Raw genomic sequence first — 17146 nt, forward strand, 5'->3', positions numbered from 1 at the left:
TTCACCTGTGCCTCAAAGAACGGGTGTCGTGGGGATTTCATAGGTCAAATGCGTTTAAACTCTGAGAAATAGAATGACGGCACACAGGCAACAAATTCGTGAAACTACAACTACGAAAATTTCCGTGAGTCTGTGTTCTACGAATAAACATCCAAAATACCAAATTTTCCATCTATACCGGCTTCAGCCTAATTCTGCTTACCAACCACATGAGTTCAGTCCCACTGTGTGGTAGCTTGGGCAAATGTTTTCTACTATAGCCACGTTCCGACCAAAGCCACGTGAGTAGATTTGGTAGTTAGATACTGAAAGAAGCCCTTCAGATATATATATATATATATATATATATATATATATATATATATATGTGTGTGTGTGTGTGTGTGTGTGTGTGTGTGTGTGTGTGTGTGTGTGTGTGTCGGTGTTTGTCCCCCCACCATCGCTTGATAACCGATGCTGGAGTGTTTACGTGCCCGTAACTTAGCGGTTCGGCAAAAGACCGATAAAATAAGTACTAGGCTTACAAAGAATGAGTCCTGGGGGAGATTTGTTCGACTAAAGGCGGTCCTCCAGCATGGCCACAGTTAAATAACTGAAACAAATAAAAGAGTATGAAATAAAAACTGCAACAAAAATATAGAATGAGAAAACTCATTCACAAAAAACGAGCAGAGACAACAGATATAAATCAAAAGTTTAAGTAACAGGCTACCACAAGAATTCGAAGACCTAACTTGAAACTCTGGTACAATTATTCTTGTACTTTCTCAAACACCAAGTTTAACCAATTAAAATTTTTACTGGCTAAAACAAGATCCTCAGGAAAAAAAGAAATAAACATTCAGCTGACCAAGAACAGTGGCTTCTGAAGAGAATCAACAAACCAGATCGCTGGACGACCGTCAGACAAAAACGGGTTACCAAGAGCCCTTGATAGACACAAATGATATATGCAGAAAAATCAACCAGCCAGAGCTCTGAATCTATCTCTACTGGTCAAAAACGAGTGATCAATATAGTCAATAAACAAATGACGTCACCAAGAAGTCAACCGACCAGAATGTTGATACTGCTTCAAAATCAAAATGTATGACCAGAACATTCGAAAAACAAGTTACATATTCAGGCAGTCAGCTAACCAAAATATTAGACTACAAGCCGACAAAAAGAAAGTAAAGTCATTACATTTATAACAAATTAGAACTTGATCTTAAATCTTAGAAACCTATGTGTACAAAGCAATTTCAGTTTAAGACAACACAAGCTCTCAACAGCAAAACCAGCAACGGAAATTGTAAAAAAATTTCTTTTTCTTACTCTTTTAAAACTTCATTGTATCTAATTGTTAATATTACTCAATCATGCTTGACTTGTCATAAAATTCACCGAACATTTGAATTTTTATTATTGTCTATCTCTGATAATTATTGGATTTTTCAATTTGTATGGACATTTGATTTTGTTTTAATTTTCACTTGTACCTGCAAGCACTCTTAAAAAGTTTTTTATTTACCATTAAAAAACAAAACAAAACAAAAAAATGTTGAAACAGGTTTGTTATAAAAATTTATTACAAAATTTCAAAACTGCAACTTGTTTTAAGATTTAGGTTCATTTTCCACCCCCAATCCAACTTCCTCTTATATATATGTGTATGTGTGCGCGAGTGTATATGTATGTATAGATGGATGGATGTATATATATATATATATATTCACACACACATATGCACACACATATATATATAGATAAGTTGAAAATGCACAGAGAATATATATGAAGATTTTTCTAAGATTAATATACTTTACAGATTTCACATTTGTATGATTTTACAAAAAGGTAAGTTTTGAGAAATATGAAGCTATATTATAAACTGTATCTTTTCTGATCGTTGTTCCAAAAATCGTTTTTTTTTTTTTATAGAGATGTACATAATATGTACATTAACTAATTGACTGAAGATAGTCACGTGTTGAGATAGAGTAATATTCGGTCAGTTTTCCGTTATTCCCATGTATTAAGGTTGTGACAGCCACGTGACAAGGTCACAACTAAACTTTAGTGCAGTTGGTATGCCACATGGCAGTCACAACAGTAGCTGTGAAAAATGAAGGTCACGTCCGAACTTAGGGCTATTTTACCTTTTGGGTGTGTATAGTAGCTCTAAGAGCAACTGTTATCTTATTTAGTTAAGGCGTGGTGACATTTTGGTGTCGTATGTACATACAGCATTAGCGAATGTTTCAATGTTTTCTATCCAAATGTGGTAAAAAAAAAGCTGAATGCCAAACATTACTTTTTAACTATTTGGAGTGCATAACTGCTATGTATAACTGCAGTTTAAATTTGCTGATAAATCTCAAGTCAATAAAGAATAATTATTTTGTTCGTAATAATTATAACTTATAATTTGTTTGCAATAATTATAACGTATAGATCATCATAACCATAAAAATATGCTTTATGAAATTGTAAATTGAAAGGAAATAAATTCTGAGGATGTACCAGTCTCCATATTCTCTGTCGTTATAACTATTGTTTACACACACACACAGTGGAGGCGCAATGGCCCAATGGTTAGGACAGCGGATTCGTGGTCATAGGATCGCGGTTTCAATTCCCAGACCTGGCGTTGTGAGTGTTTATTGAGCGAAAACACCTAAAGCTCCACGAGGCTCCGGCAGGGGATGGTGGCGACCCCTGCTGTACTCTTTCACCACAACTTTCTCTCACTCTTACTTCCTGTTTCTCTTGTACCTGTATTTCAAAGGGTCAGCCTTGTCACACTGTGTCACGCTGAATATCCCCGAGAACTACGTTAAGGGTACACGTGTCTGTTGAGTGCTCAGCCACTTGCACGTTAATTTCACGAGCAGGCTGTTCCGTTGATCGGATCAACTGGAACCATCGACGTCGTAAGCGACGGAGTGCCAACAGGAACAACAGCACACACACACTAATATACATTCGAGATAATATTACCTCTCAGAGAAGCGAATGCGAAATTACCAATTAGAGGAGTTTACAGCGGGAGTGACAACCCATAGAAGTCATAGACGTTAAATTCTAATCGATGTGGTTAGCCGTAACCTAGACTGAGGGCTACCACGGTATCCGCCCAGATAATATACCCTTCTTAATTCACACTAATACATACATATATATATGTGTGTGTGCGTGTGTGTGTGTGTGTTCGACTGGTACTGAAAAGTTCCTGGCTTTGGGTAAAAGAAAATACAAGAGGATGAGTTAATTATGATTTTATTCAACATATTCCCCTCTCCGATACACACGCTTAATGTAGATGGGCCTTCAGTTTTTCTTAGCCCTGTAAAAAAGCTCGGAAAGTTGGACCTTCAACAAGGCCTTTCGTGATACGCTTAAAGCCAGGAACTTTTCAGCCCCCACTTCTATATATATATATATATATATATATATATATATATATATATATATATATATATATATATGATAACATCGGTGACCTCACCAACGGACGTTATCCTTTCTCCTCTGATTAAGCCATGAAATAAATAAATAAGCGAAAAAAAAAATAATAATGTCGGTCATAAAAATATTCGATAAATTACCTTTCCTTTCTACACATATCGCCAAGAAACAAAACGTATATTCTACTAAGAAACTATGCCGTAGTACTCAATGATCACAATAAAAATAAACACAGCGTCCATGCTTAAATCTAGAATAAAAGTGTTGATTTTTAATAACCCAACACAAGTAATCCTTTATTTAAACAAGGGTTGTGCGTAACGAAACAGCCTTTACTCACTAAAGAAAATTCTATTAACATAAAAAAAGAGAATGAGATCATAAAAGCCCAATCTCATCAAAATCATAAACCCAGTTGAAGAACAGCAAAGCACTGTTGTATCATTTTATTTAAGCTGAATACAAAGCGAGATACGTATTCCTGGGAAATCAGCGGTGGTCTTGATAAATTTGATATAAGTTCGTGTGCAGTGAAGGGAGATGACAGGTGGAGCGAAGATAGATCCTTTCCAGAATGTCGAGACCTTCAAATTTACCTAGCGTTGCAAATTTTTATATCATCTACAGCTTTCCACACAGTGAATTTTACTAAAGCACTTAGACGTAGGCGTAGGCGTGGTTGTGTGGCTGCGTAGCTAGAAACCTTGCTTCCTAACCGTGTGGTCTAGCGTTCAGTCCCATGGTGTATCGGTTTGGGTAAATGTCTTCTGCTGTAATTCCGGAAATGGGTTTGGTAGGCAAAAACTGAAAGAAGCTTGTCGTATATGTATGTTTGTGCGTATGTATATATATATATATATATATATATATATATATATATATATGTGTGTGTGTGTGTGTGTGTGTGTGTGTGTGTGTGTGTGTAGTAGCCAAATCTCCCCCAAATGAAGTACTTAAAATGTATGTGCATAAATATAATATCAGCGTTTTCACCTGTATAGATTAGACTGTCGGATGTTGTTATATATTGGTCATAATGCGCTCCCTAGTCTTTCTTGATTGCGCTCTTCTCCGTCTTGCGTGCGTTTACAAGTGTAGGTAAGAATTATGTGTACAAAATAGATGGACATCTCTCTCTCTCTCTCTCTCTCTCTCTCTCCAAACACACACACACACACACACACACACACACACACACACACACACACACACACACACATGCTCACACACATGCACACTCGCACCCGCACACACACACTTACATATATACGATGGGCTTGTTTCAGTTTCCGTCTACCAAATTCACTCAACATTATGTTCGGCTCGAGGATATAATAGAAGATTCTTGGTCAAGGTGCCATGCAGTGGGAATGAATCCAAAACCATGTAGCTGGAAAATTTTATGTAGCAGATGTGCCACATAACTCAGTATGTAAGAGAAATAGATTGTCTTGAATGCCCAAGAGGCTCTCTAGAGACAGTAGATAGTTACTCTTAGATCTCTAAACTAGGCGCGGAGAATGATGTTCAGAGTGTATAGTTACTATCATTAGGACAAGATGGAGAAAGTTCAGAGAGCTATCTAATTCTGTTAGTAACGAAAGTTCTCCCATTCAGAGTGAAAGGTGTAATGCTTATGTACGAACAGCAAAGTAAAAGTTGTCAGAATGCTGAGGACGTGTGAAGACTATAGCGAAACGAAGCTAGAATGCTCTGTTCGATGCACAACGTCATTGTGCCTGTACAGCAAAGTGCAAATGGGGTTGAGACAAAAGTTGGGTGTGAAAGAAATCAAATGTAATGTACAACGGAGAATCCTGCGCTGGTATAGTCATGTGATGTGTATAGATATGGACAGGTGCACAAAGAAGTACCGATTGCTAAATGTTGATGGAAACTATGGAAAAGAAGACTCAGGAAGAAGTGAGACGAAGTAGTGAAAACCGACCTCGGTTTGTTGAGACTTACTGAGGAGATAGCAAAAGATGGAGTTGATAGGAGATTCGTCCTGCTTGAGAAGATCCGCCCGTCTATAATTTGGACCAGACCCCCAGGCACTAAATATTCATAGGACTGGTTTTCTCTGTGTACACAACCGAAATATCCTATCTGATATCTCGACTCTCCACCAACCATAGACCGGAAGCACAGAGATTACCCAACCCTACCTGGTGTATACCTTTCCAAATAACTGATTCTATCAGAATCCTGATCTTTATATATATATATATATTTGGTTATTTTCCCTAAAACTATATATTATATATATATATATATATATATATATATATATATATATATATATATATATATATAATAATATTAGGGACAAAATCCAAAATTACAGGTAAAAAACTCAATTAAAATCAATTTATAAAAAATTAAAATTAAATTGAGCCTTATAGATAAAGTATATATAAAATATATAGTTTTAGGGAAAATAACCAATTTTCAAGAACTCATCGATGAAAATCCACTATCACATATAGAAAAATTAATAATTAAAAGCACAATAAATGAGTATAATATAAAGTAAAGTAAATATCATAAGATAAATATGATAAAAAGATTACACGTGTTTCATAACCAATTTTCAAATAGAAAAGAAATTTAAATCGATTAAAATCAATTGAAATTATCGAAAATAAGTTCTATTCAAAAATATAGCTACTCGTCAGATCGTAAGTAGAACAATAATTAGATATATATCTCAACCAACAATAAGTACCAAATGAATTAATATGAAATACTTATTATATAAAGATAGAAAAATTATTAAAAAATATCATAATATCAAAATAATAACCATTCAATAATCATCCCTTCATCCATTATAATAACATGTATATTATATACAAAAAACATCTTACATAAATTATCATTGTTTTAAATTATCATTGTTTTAAATACAAGTTGAACGAAGTTTAAGTTTAAAATAATAATGAAGATAAAATTAGTACATATTTAACCGGTGTAATAGTTAAAGCTATACTATTTAAAGCTAAAGACGTTTATTTAATTATAATTAAAGATCAATTGAATAATAGAAAAATACAAGATTATTTATTTCTACAAACGTAATAATAAAAAATATGAATGAAAAAATTATGAATGGAAAAAATTATGAATGAAAAAATTAGGAAAGAATAAATTATTAAGAATAAAAGGTTAAACTTTATATATATATACAAAGTTTTGATTTTTAAAAAAACTTTAACGATATTATAAACTATAAAGATTAATAATTAATCAAATAATATTAATCAAAAATAATCGAAAATATATCAACACTATTCCAATCGAAGTTCTAATATTTTGTTGAAATGAAGCTATAACTTCTAAATAATTTAGTGTTAAATAAGTTATCTATTAAAATAATCTATAAAGAACCAAATGAATAGTATAAAAACAAGAATACATATTATTTTCAAATAGTAGAAAATCTTTAGCAAAGTGAAAACAGTACTTATCCAAATTTTTCCGTAATTCAAACTGAAAACTAAGACGTTATCTAATAGCTATAGCGTTTTAAGCAAGAGTTCACGCGAAAATACTACGTTAAAAAAGAACGTTAAAATAGAGAATAGAATACGAAAGGATGAATGAAATAATAATACTTAAATAAATGAATGAAAAATTTAAAATTTATATAACTAACAACATAAAAAGAACAAAAAACTATAGTTATCTTATAAAACATATTAATAAATATTAAATTCTAATATATAATAAATAAATAAAAACATTAATAGTCGTAAATTAAATAATATTATGAAATAAACTAAAATACTACTATTGATTTAGTCTTATCGAAATAGTAGTGTCATTGTAATATAAAACCTTAAACTTACTAAAATATTAACCTACCAATAAAAACAAAATATAGCTACTAGAATAATCACATATTCTATATGTGATAGTGGATTTTCATCGATGAGTTCTTGAAAATTGGTTATTTTCCCTAAAACTATATATTTTATATATATATATATATATATATATATATATATATATATATATATATATATATATATATATATAAACAGCAGTTTACAATGTTTCATCAAAAAGGAGAATTACAAATGTCACAAAATGTGACTAAGGTGCTAGGAAATACCTACATTGCTGGAAATAAGAGCTAAACCCCTCTAATGCTGTAGTTAACGCACATGAATACACACATGAATACACACACACACACACACACACACACACACACACACACACACACACACACACACACACACATATATATATATATATATATATATATATATATATATATATATATATATATATATATATATATATATATATACATACACATTATGAACGACTGAAGCAATATTAATACCAAAAGGTAATCTGTATATCTAAGATAATATAGATGTCAGGGGCCAGAAAACCGAACACTATGTTATTAACTTTGAGAGATCCTCTCATATAAGCACTTGGTAGCATAAAGTTACACACAAAGAGCGTAGTAGACCAGAATCGTCTGTCATAGGCGCAGGAATTTCCCTATTACATAATTTCATTCTACTGGAAATCATGAGTGGTAGGCGCCCGGTCACCACAATCCAGCCAAATCTGGCAGTTACGATATATATTGAATATCGGCATCTTTTCAGTCACTGAAGTCATAAATAGCCCGTAAGGCTTATTAAAAATTAATTATATTCATACTCATTTATATGTATGCATATATATATATATATATATATATATATATATATATATATATATATATATATATATATATATATATATATATATATATATATATATATATATATATATATATATATATATATATATATATATATATATATATATGTATATATATATATATATATATATATATACATATATATATATATGTATGTATGTAATTTAGAAATGGAAACCAAAATAATAAATTCAACAATTAAATAATTTAATCATTAAATGATAAATTCAATTCAATGTTACTATTTTATACAAAGAAATGACACATCTATATGTATATGAATATACGTCTGTGTGTCTGTCTATGTATGTATGTATGTATGTATGTATGTATGTAGTATGTATGTATGTATGTATGTATGTATCTATCTATCTATCTATCTATCTATCTATTCAATACATATATATTCATACGTAGTTAGATACCACACATAAACTCATACATGCATACATTCTTACATAAATGTAGATTCGCGGTATGAAAGTTAGCCAAGCATCAGAACTGTGATTAGCAGGTAAATCGATTACAAAAATAAAAATAAAATAAAAACAAAATCAAGTAGAAAATAAAGAATGGTAAAGAAAAGAAAATGGTGAGGGTAGGATAAAAATAGCATAAAGAAAAAATTAAAAATAAACTGAAAAATAAGTGGAAAAAAAAATGGAATAAGGTCCTGTCTAGAAAATAATTTTCCGTGAATAGCTTCAATAATTGTATTACTTCCGGTCTGGAAGCTAGTTCCGGTTGCACATTAGATTTATTATATTTTATTCATTTTATTGTTCTTTTACTTTTAATTTCATACTATGTGTGTTTTTTCAGCTGAAATGGCTTAATTACAAACGGTGTTCACTTAACTTTGGTGGAAAAAGAAAGAAAATCTGTCGGAGACACACGCACATAATACAGAGACACAAACACACATACACACCACACCCACATAAATATGCACCTTCGCATATATACACCTCTAATATATATATATATATATATATACGTAGAATCTATATTACAACACAATACAACACGGTAAAAAGCCAAAACAAAAGAAAGCAACGCAAAGCAGAGTAACAGAATCCTGTTTACTCCCACGCTAGCGTAACCTTTTAATGAAGAGAACACTAATAACAAAAATCTGTCCAGATTAAGTGCTTCTTTCTCTTACTTTTAATCAAAATTAGTTTATACAAGATTGTCCTTTAATGATTGTTATTTCTAATTCTGTTTTTTTTTTGTCTTTAGAAAGAAAGACAGAAAAAAATGGCGATCAGTAAACTGAGAAGTTTTATGTATGCGCTTGTGTGTAGGAGTGTGTGTGTCTATCTCTGAGTGTATATATGTGTGTGTGTGCGCGCGTGGTGCGTGCATGTGTATATGTCTGTGTTTGTGTGTGAGTGTGTGCGCATGTTTGAGGTATTGCGAAATATATTTTTAAAAATTCCATGATTTAGAAAACCATATTAATGCAGATTAAATATAAGAACAAAGATAACATTTTTACAGCATTTAATAATAATCATAATAATGGTTTCAAATTTTGGCACAAAGACGGACGAAATATCGCTAAGCATTTCGCCCGGCGTGCTAACGATTTTTTTTTTTACTCTAGATACAAGGCCAGAAATTTTGGGGGAGGGGGCAGTTGATTAAATCGACCCCAGTGTGCTAACGATTCTGCCAGCTCACTGATGTTTTGCATTGTTTTAACTTTCGAATGATACCACCCCGCTGGTTAGGCGAAAGGGCCGACATTCCCCCTGATCGGAAGGTTAGTCCATCGCAGGGTTACCTATTTACAGCTGACTGGATTGGAGAAACGCGCCGCTCGGTTCGGGAATCGAAACCACAATCGCTAGATCATGAGTGCATCACCTAGACCTTTAGGCCACGTGCCTGCAGTAATAATAATGATGATCATCATGATGATATTATTTCTTTATTAATAAGGGTTACTCAAAAAACAAGGTTAGTACTGGACTATACAATACAATATGATATGATTTGGAGTAATATCAATGCTTGAAAACAGTAAAATAATGGAAACAAAGGGCTGCTCATTAAAACCACGGCCACCAAGATCTCTAGGATAGATACTCTGTCCCCATCCTTCTTCCTCAATTTACAGACGCATGTTTAGAGAAGGGACCGTTCTTGGCACATTCACCCATCTTTCATTTACTTTTCCGAGTGAAACTTAAAAATAGTTTTCAGAGCTTGGGTTAAGGAGAAGCTTTCTGTCATCAGCCCTCTCAGCCGACTACACAGTCTCTTTCGCTAATACAACTAAACAGATAAACACGCTTGTCCTTGTAGACCAAATAAATTCGGCGTGACGATATTCTCAATGGTCTCAGCAGATAACCAGGTTTGTTTTTCAAGCGAAGGTTGGTATTCGATATAATTCCACAATTCAGCTACACGCGGGCACTGGACGAGTGCGTGTAGAATAGTTTCTTCGCTGTGCATGCATCACGTAAAGGTCCCCACCATCTACCATTGAGTTTATTTTGAATCATTCTGGTTTCTGTAGGATAAAATTTTCTAGAAATTGATCTAACGTCTTTTTCCTCTGTTCTGTGGTTCTCAGTGGGAATTTCAGCTAGAGAGAGATCCAGTGTTGATAGATGTTCCTCATTGAAGCCTATGTGGTCATCAGATTTTGTATCTTACTCTCTCCGAGAAGATATGAAGACGAATTTGTTACCCATAGCTCTGGTGAACGTGCTGGGCTTTCTGCAGTCCAGCTAGTCCAGTTCATACAAACGGTGGACAGACAGATTGGAGCCCATGGAATAAAGTTGAAGAGTGATTGTAATAATGGTTAAAGAAGACGAAGTTTGTGTTTTCCTCAGTGGACAGGAGTTGCTGGATGTCTATAGAGGTTGGAAGAGATGACGCAATCAGTTAGAAAGTTAATGACTAGGAGATCAGGAATAGATATAAAAGCGAACAACGACAATGATAAAGACATATCTGTTGATGGAGTCTTTGAATAAAGTCACCTGAGCAAGTGGTCTGATAAATGAAGTTTTGGAATATAAGCTTAAGTATTCAGGATAGGATCCAGTTGAAGACATTTGTCCAAGGTGCCACGTAGTGGGACTGAACCCGGAACTATGTGGTTGGTAAGCAAGTTATTTACCACACAGCCACTCTTGCGCCTATGTATATAAAAAAAAAAGGGGTGATGCCTTGTCGACCAACTTTGAGAGCACATTGGAAATGTGTTACTACGTGTGCTTGGTTAACTTCTAACCACCCACTTCAACACAACAATATGTGTAAGTATATATACATATTCATATATATATACATATATATATGTATATATGTATATATATATATATATGTGCATATATATATATATATATATATATATATATATATGTATATACCTCTATATTTATATAACACACATACACACACACACATGTATATATATATATATATATATATATATATATATATATATATATATATATATATATATGCATGCATGCATGCATACATGTATACACCTACACACATACACTCACATATTTGTTTATATGTTTTGAAAAGGAAAGAAAGAGTAGAGTAGACGAGCGAGCTAAGGAAAAGCTGGTTGCATTAAACAATAAATAGAATAAAGAAACAGATGATAAAATAAACGTAAGGGAGAGACAGAAAGGAGGAAACGTGAGGGTGGGAGGTAAAAGAGTTGGCTGGAAGGGGAGAGAGAGAGAGAGATAGAAGTAGAGAGAGAGAGAGGGAGAGAAAGAGAGACAGAGTGACAGAAATTGAGGGGCAGAAAGGGGCTTCAGAAAATAAAGTATAAAAACGAAAAAGACAAAAGCGAAAATAAGTTAAGGGTGGCTAGTTTGTGTATTATAGGCAGCGAGTGGGTGGAGGATTATGTTACGAAAATTGGACCGGATGTATTTTGAATTGGTTTTAATTAAACGAAGGAACGTATCAAAGAATGAATGAATAAATAAATAAATAAAGGATTTTTTTACAATGGCTTTAAAATTAAGGAGTTGTTTCCTTAACTTGGAAGTTCAATAAAGTTGACTGACTTCAAAAAGATATCTCATGCTTGCTGATCCTCCAGGTGGGAGAAGTTTCTTTAAAACTTGATTATCAATTCCGACTAAAAACAATAAAAAACACAAAATGTAAAAATAAAAATAAAAATAAAAGAAACATTTGGCGACCCTACTGACCCAGTTATATCATCAGGTCAATCTTTTCCCATGTGGTAATATGGCAACATGAAAGCCTTCTTAATTGAATTTCTATATGCCTGTGTGTATGTGAGTGTGTTTGTCTGTCCGTCTGCCCGTCTGTGTCTCAATCTGTATGTGTGTGTGTGTGTGTGTGTGTGTGTGTATGGGGTGCATCCTTGTTTGATTTTCCTGAGCAGTTCCTATTCCTCTCGTCATTGTTGATATTGAAAAAAGAGGGAACAGTTGAATAAAGATTTGCTCACAAATACGTTTGATTTTGTCTACACGATTTCGATCCCTCTTTAAAGTTGTTTCACATGTTTTGTGTCCCTTCGATAACCGAGAATCTCAGATTTAATGTTTCTCCCAAGGAACCACTGTGTATTTTGTGTGCTGATGAGCTGGTGAACTGGCAGAATATTCCTTGATCCAAAGACTTATCAATCAGATTGGGATTCTCTACTGAAACTGTTTCCTTCTACATAAATCGGTAATGAACACATCATTTCATTGATGGCTCGTGGCTTAATGGTTAGGGGAAATTTTTGGCTCACGATCGTTTAAGGTCGTGAATTCGATTCCTGGTTGGGCGTTATATCCTTGAAAAAGACATTTTATTTCCCGTTGCTTTATTCCACTTAGATGGCAAAAATGAGCTGCAACGGTTAGGCACAGGCTTGGATGTGTGATAAGACGCTTGCTTCCCGACCACATGGTTCCAGGTTCATTCCTACTGCGTGGCATCTTGGGCAAGTGTCTTCTGCTATAACCTCGGGCCGACCGAAGTTTTGTGAGTGGATTTGGTAGATGGAAGCGTACAACATATCCGTCCATGTCCAACATTTCTCGTTTCTTTGGACATATGTGTGTGTTTGTTCCCCTCTACCGCCATCGCTTGACGACCGATACTGGTGTGTACATGTCACCGTAAACTTAGCGGTTCGGAAAAATAAAACCGATAGAATAAATGTCAAATTAAATACAATAACTACTAGAATCGATTTGAACGATTAAAATCTTCACGCTAACGTTCCAGCCTGGTTGAAGTTCAATGACTGAAACAAGTAAAAGAGTGTATAAAATAAAAAGATGACTGTTTGTCCCTTTTTCAATCTTCACGGCCTCCCCACCCATATAAAAAAAAAACACTGTGCTAATTGAGCTTTTTTTTTATATTTCATTATTTTGGGTGGATGGCGGAGATGCGTATTCGTGACTTATTTTCAAGAATCGTGTTTAGGTCACCTAGTAAGTATTAAGTGTTACTTCAAAGGGGGAAATAACGTATAAATAAAACAATAAAATGTTTTTCAAGTAAATCCTTTATTTATTTGAGCGATTGCTGAAAAGTTCCTGGTTTCGGTAAAAGAAAATACAAGAGGATCAGTTAATTATAATTTTAATTAAACATATTCCCCTCTCAGATTCACACACTTATTGCAACAGTCCTTCAGTTTTTCTAGGCCCTGCAAAAGAACTCGGAAGGTTGGGTCTCAAACTAGGCCTTTCGTGACACGCTTAAAGCTAGGAACTTTTCAGCACTCCCTCGTATCTATCTATCTATCTATCTATCTATCTATCTATCTATCTATCTATCTATCTATCTATCTATCTATCTATCTATCTAATCACCATTTTAATGTTTCACAACAAGAGGTATGTTAATAGTCAATGTAATATTGCATGTAACACGGTTTTGAACAAATTAGTTAAGTTTTCAGAAATATATTTGGAAGAAAAAAAAAACGTTTGAAAAATCAGCCAGTAGCCAAGTTTTCTTCCGGTGTCCAGAGATCGGCTTATCAAGACTCTGCAGTTCTTTCTGTGTTGTGCGGCGTACTTACAGTCATATATTTTTGTAACATAGAATAAGCTTTGCAAAAAACTAATTGGTAAGAGGAACAATCTGAAAAATAGCTTCACGCTTTGGCAAGCATATAATTTTTACATGTTCGTTCTATCGATATATATATGTGTGCATGGAAGCTGTGTTATATGTCGCGCATGATGGTCATTATGAAACTGAACATAGGCGTAATTTGCCTTAATCAAACGAAGGTTTATATTTAATCATCTCTTATAACATACTGCCACAATGGACATTAAATCCTAACTCCTGATGGTCGATAAAATAAATATAGAATTAAATATACTGAAATAATGGTGAAGTACATGGGAATTAATGGAAAGAAAAAGAGAACAATACATGGATAAAACCATTTCATAAGCGCCGAAGTCATAGTGACTTTGGCTACTTTTATAGCCAAAGTCACTATGACTTTGGCGCTTATAAAACTTTGGCTCCTCCTACATCGCTGAAATAAGTCAACACACACACACACACACACACACACACACACACACACACACACACACACACACACACACACACACACACACACACACACACACACACACACACACACACACACACACACACACACACAGAGTCTACCTTTTATATTGTGTTTCTATGTGCGTATTTACGAATATGAAACTACGTCTATATTAAGTTTCAACAGATAAACAAGCAAATTTATAAAATTAATTTATACGTGAAAAATGTATTTATATTTGTACGGACATTTTATACAAGACGTGCTCACAGAGCCTCAATTGACATCATAATCACCACTCGATATGGAAAGGAGAATGTAGTCTCCTTTATGGAAAATCAGAAATAATATCTAGAAAACTCCTTCGCTAAACTCCGTCTCAGTTAAAACCATATTAGTGACTCCGTATCTCATGATTTCTTCTTGATAATTAGCGACAATTGAGGGAGAAATATATCTTACACTTACCATTTAAAGATTCCCACTGAAATTCGCTTCAAGGTCACGTTTACGGGAATAAATCTAAGGTTAAACCTCGAATGCATTAGATTTGCTGTGAACTATCTCTCTCTCTCTCTCTCTCTCTCTCTCTCACACACACACACACTCTCTCTCTCTCACACTCTCTCTCTCTCTCTCTCTCTCTCTCTATCTATCTATCTGCTCTCGAGCAGCTACAACACAACCAAAGCATTCTATAGGGGATTAGTAGAGGGGAGGTACGACGACGACCTCGAGGCGAACCTGGACGTCAACGAGGAATACCTGACCCGCCTGTTCAAGACGACTTTCGAACCGGGGCCTCTGGACAACTTCCAGAGATCCCTGGCCTGGCAGTGCTATCGAGAAGCGCTACCCGTTCAGGATAAGCTCGAGAAACACGGGGCCGACCTGGCGAGATGCGGTCAGAGCGACGAAACCGTTCTGCACGCACTCGTACAGTGTCCCACCATTTCCGAGCTGTGGGCTTACGTCGAACAATTGCTATCGCGTGTGGGACAAGTCAGTTTATCAACCGAGTCTATCGTTAATATTGTCGCGCCTCCTTCCTTGGAACGGGAAGGAAGAGCCATTTTCATCGTACTTGTGGCTATGGCCAAAGAATGTGTATGATGGACGCGTCTGAAAGGTCTAGAGACAAAGACTTTCCTCTCTGGGCAATCTCTCATCAACTTCTTCAAGTATCACTTGCAGAGGAAGGTGAGAGTAGAAAGGGAAGTCTTGTCTAGTGAATGCTTCAAAAAAAGATGGGTGAATGTAGCAAGAATGGCACATGTGAATGACGGAGCCACCTATGAACCAAAAAAATAAAAAAAGAAAGGAAAAAAAGAGAGTCACTTACTGTAATGCGTTTTTTGCATGACATTATTGCCCGAGGTTACCGTAGGCTTTTCTTTCCACGGATAAACCTAATCTGTTTCCACTTTTTACATTATGACATTTCTGTGATACATGATCCCTATTGATCGGCCTTTCTTTCTAACGATCCTTTTGGTCGAATTTCTATCCCCACTTTTTTTCTTTTTCCTTCTTCTCTATCCAAAAAGAAAAGCTCTACTTTGTATTTTGCCCCCTCTGTGTTCAGCCTTGTGTGGCCAATAAAGAAACATATCTATCTATCTATCTATCTATCTATCTATCTATCTATCTATCTATCTATCTATCTATCTATCTATCTATCTATCTATCTTATCTATCTATCTATCTATCTGTCTGTATGTCCGTCTGCCCGTCCGTCCGTCCGTCCGTCCGTCCGTCCGTCCGTCCGTCCGTCTGTCTATCTATCTATCTATCTATCTATCTATCTATCTATCTCGACTCACAAAACCGGGAATGCTCCCGTTTTGCTGCCAGTTGCAGTACACCGCCACCAAGACGTCTCCAAACAAGTATGGCATACAGTTGTAAAGCTCGTAGGGCAGACCATCCAAACCCGGAGATTTGTCCCTCGAGCATCCCGCCATCGCGTCCCTCACTTCCGCCGCCGTGATGGCACCTTCGCAGCACTCCGCCTCTCTTGCCGAGAGTCGTGGCAGGCTGTGCAGGTAGGCACTGAAGTCCACCCTGCGTTCTCGCTCGCCATTCGTCCCAAACAGTCGAGCAAAGTGCCGCTGAAAGGCCTCACACATTTTGCTTGGCTCGAGCAGTTCGCGCCCCTGTTCGTCCACCAGAGACCGAATGGTGGCTTTGTTGCCCTGTTGCGCCTCCGCCACCCGGGCCTCTCGCGCGGCTCCAACACCTTCGTTTCTTAGAGCACGCATCCTAGCCCTGACAACGCACCCTTCGTGTTTGGCGTTGAAGTATTGGTCTAGGGCCAACCTCGCCGCCAAAACGTCGGATGCGATGCCACTTCTAATTGCCTCTTCTAGCTTCTTAACTAGCTCACCCTCTACTCTGTTTCTGTCTATGGCTAGTGCTTTGCT

The sequence above is a fragment of the Octopus bimaculoides genome, chromosome Z (assembly GCF_046866305.1).
Source record: "Octopus bimaculoides isolate indiv1 chromosome Z, ASM4686630v1, whole genome shotgun sequence".
NCBI classification, from domain to species: domain Eukaryota; kingdom Metazoa; phylum Mollusca; class Cephalopoda; order Octopoda; family Octopodidae; genus Octopus; species Octopus bimaculoides.